Source organism: Alligator sinensis, unplaced genomic scaffold (genome assembly GCF_000455745.1).
Source record: "Alligator sinensis unplaced genomic scaffold, ASM45574v1 scaffold65_1, whole genome shotgun sequence".
NCBI classification, from domain to species: Eukaryota; Metazoa; Chordata; order Crocodylia; family Alligatoridae; genus Alligator; species Alligator sinensis.
The window spans coordinates 1,501,321-1,505,398 of NW_005842037.1; positions in this window are offsets into that span (position 1 = coordinate 1,501,321).

Below are 4,078 nucleotides of genomic sequence, written 5' to 3' on the forward strand. Positions count from 1 at the left end.
TGCCAGGGGTGCTCCAGCACGGGGTGGGGTGAGTGCAGACAGCGGAGCCCTGGGTGGTGCAGGGAGTGGCACTTGCCCTGGGAGCAGCTGACACCAGCTGCCTGTAGCAGCTAGGCTGCACTGTGCCCCAAACCTCCTGGTGCAGCCAGGGCGGCCGTTGGAGCCAGGGCCTGGGTGAGTGCCATGCCTTGCACTGCCCGGGGCTCTGCTTGTCTGCACTCACCCTAGCCTATGCTAGAGTGGCCCTGAGAGCAGCTCACACCAGCTGCCTGTACCAGGCCACAGTGCAATTCCAGTGGCTGCAGGCAGCTGGTGTTGGCTGCTCCTGGGGCTGCTCCAGCACGGGAAGGCATGAGTGGGGACCAGCAGAGCCGTGGCGGGTTTGGGGCATGGTGCAGCCCAGCTACATGCAGCTGGTGTCAGCTGCTCCCAGGGCTGGGGTGAGTGCTGTGCCCTGCGCTGCCAGGGGCTCCGCTTGTCCACACTCACCCCAGCTGATGCTGGAGCGGCCCTGGAAGCAGCTGCACCAGCTAACTGCACCAGGGCAGCTACAGGCAGCTGGAGTAGGCTGCGGCTGGGGCTGGGGTGAGTGCCTTTCTGTTCCCTCTGCTTTGCTGCCTTGTGCAGCCCTGGAAGCAGCATCCCTCCCCCTACTCCTTCCCTAATCCCAGCCTCCCTCCCACCCTCCCTCACCACCATGGGAACCTATCCCTATTTGTTACATTGTAAAGTGCATTTGCTTTATGCAAATTGGACTTATGCGCCTTTCTCCAGGAATGCATCTACCGCATAAATCAAGGGAAACCTGTAGTTCAGGTCATGTCTGTTATGAGAATTTGGCCCTGGTTTTTCAGGCTGTATTTCACAAAGGTTTTGTCTGATCTTTTTCATGTGTCTGTACATGCACATGGGAAAACATTGCATGTATGATAGCCAGTTCTGCAAAATCCTTTCTGCAGGTTAGTGTCTTTAGAACCAAGGGAGTTTTCTAGGAACTTCTGGAAGTGTAAGCTAAGAGCTTTCTGTTTTGGTTGTATAACTTTCTTAATATAAAAGAAACTTTGGAGAACTTATCTCCTGCCTCTTTTGCCAAGAAATTCCAGAAATGTAATATATTTCATCTAATGCACCAAATGACTTGATGGAAAATACATAGGAGAGACCAAACAACAACTGCGCACCAAAATGAACACACACCGGAAATCTATCAAAGACAAGAATACCCAGTTACCTGTGGGGGCACATTTCTCACAAGAAAACCACTCCCTCCGATCTCTCAGTCCTGATCCTCAAAGGAAACTTACAAAACACTTCCCAGCAATGAGCCTATGAACTCCACTTCATCAACCTCCTGGATACTAAAAATCATGGACTAAATATAGACATTGGATTTATAACCTGCCTGACATCTGACTCCCCAGACACTTCACTATTCACCCCCTTCTCTCCCTCCACACCCAGCCTGTCTCTCACCCATTGATTCCTCAAAGGGTGAGAGATATTCACGGGCTGCCTATCTTGTATGCATACCACCCCAGCCTCTGGCTTCTTTACTTTTCATTCCATCCAGGAAGAGCACACCTCAACTGCTGAAACTTCCCCAGCCTGACGAAGTGTTTTTGAACCTGAAAGCTTGCTTAAAAACTGTTTTCCAACTATTTAAGTTGGTCTAATAAAAGATATCAGATTCACCCAAAGAACCTTGTCTGCCATTTGATGTTTAAGCACCTGTGTTGGAGGCAGTACTTTAAGAGACCACAAGGGTTCAGGGACTTATTTTAGACAAACAAATTTGACTATGATCCTAGTTACTAGCTTTTATGTTAGAGACATTTGAAAGTTATTAATTTTATGAAGCCTAGTGGCTATTTGTTAATAATGAAATTTGCAAATTCTTATTAAGAAAATTTCAGTGACAATGGTTTTTATGTGATCTCTCTTTTCATGTATGCCTGTCTTTCAGAGCAAAAGATAGGAGTTGCCTACATCTGAATTAAACCTTGCATTCTCTCTACAAGGAGTACCTGGACCTCCTGACAGTGTCACTAACCAGATTCCTTATGCATATTTACTGAAAAATGCAAACATCTTTTCACTAAAAAAAAAAGCATTTTTCATGTCCCATGGTACATATACCGCTCTCATGATAGTAAAGCACCTCTTCTAACTGGCTGATTCCCCCCAACATTCTGTACAGTTACACCTACAGTTACCTGAAAGCTGCCAAATTTGCAGTGTATGTTCAATCACCACAGCATGTCACCTGGAGTCTCACTGTTATTGTGACAGTAGACTGTCTACAAATGTTCTCTTCAGTGGAGACCTAGTTTTGTTGCAAATGCTTATTTTATTCTTGGGTACGTGTTGGCTTAGAGTTGTAGACTTTCTCATAATACATTTTACAGTTTTGCTTCCCTCAATCCTGAATGATTGAGAACAGCTTGGGGAAGATCAGAGCCATAGCAATCTCTGGGTGGCATAAGTAAACAATAGGAGGAACATGCATTTGCGAAAATGCAGGGGGGGGGGTAGGAGGACACTGTCTTGACAGCCCTTGCTCATGAGACTTCCCAAAATTGGACTAAAACTATCCACACCCCCACGAAACAGTGCATGTTTCTAGTCAGCTTTACAAATTTACAGATTTTAGAGAACTTATGAACAGAAAACTTTTAAGCAGAAAGCAATTAATGTAATCTATCCTCAGGCAAAGGAGTGGACTAGATGACCTCTGGAGAGGTCTCTTCCAGCCCTACTTCTCTATGACCATGATCTGGTGAGGTAGAGAAATAGTATTGAAGAATCCTAAAAATCAAGGACTATTATGTCAGGTTGTACAGAGAGGGAAATTGAAAGTCAAAATGATCACAGTCCCACACAAGCTTGGGGCAGAGCTAGGAACTGAACCAGGCCAAGAACCTTGGTTTGGGATTTTTTTACACAATGTAGTTTGTCCTTCCTGAAATCATGAATGATGTGACATATGCATACCTTCTCTCAGTCGTGGTATTTGGCCATTTATTTTCGTTGCATGAAAGTTTAGTAAACTTTCAAGAAACTTCCTGCTTGAAAAATATTTTCCTCAGTTGGATTGTCCAAACATTAACTCATATACTGTAGTTTTTTTCTAGACATTAAAAAAACCAAACAAAAAACCTGCTTTACTTTAAATTTGGCATGTTCCTGGGCCAAGCCCTACATATGCCCAGAAGAGGTAGCGTGTTACTTCAACCCGGCTTACCTGACGTCTATAAAGATCGGGCACTTCAGTGGGGCTTTTTTGGTGATTTTTATCTAATAGCTGATTGAAACAGCTTTAGCTAAAAGGGGCCAAAAAGCCCTGCTGAAGGTTTTGATCTTTACAGATGCTGCAGAGCTGAATTGAAGTAATGTGCTGCTTTTTCCGGTAAAGTGCTTTATTTATTTATTTTTAAAATCTACAAGCAGCTGAGCTGGGTGTATTTGCTACAGCTCACCTAGAGATGTGTGTGTTCTTGCAGAAAAAAATATTAGGCTGGCCAGCAAATGGAACAGGGTGACCTTCATAGAAGTGAGTGATGTCATTTTTCTCCTATATGCCACTGTTTCAAATTTAACCTAGTAACATAAAGCTGTTACCATTTGGTAGCTGTTCGGTGAAGCCAAGGTGACTTCAAAGGTGCCCCACCCGCCCTACCTGCAGGCACAACCCCAAATACATTGGTGAGACAACTCTGAGCATCTCTTCTGCTCTCAGGAGCAGCTGCAACAAGATGATGGCATGTATGTCTTCATTAGTGAATTTCTAAGTTCAGTTTGCCTAAGAGCGCAAGTGGGAAGAACATGGGCAAGGCATATTTGGACCTGTCCAAGCTACCATGCACCACTGCCATGGTGTAGACAAGCCACTGTGGGAAAATCTGGGCTGCTAGAGCTTGTTTTGTGTCTGTGCTGTGAGGAAATAAAATCTCTCCCCTTATTTTGGCAAACATTACATTTGCTTTAAAGATATTGTCCAGTAGATGGCACCATGTGCATCAGATACAGGAACAGAGGAAGCAAGCCTGCTACTGCTTTCTAAACATTATGCAGCGAAAAA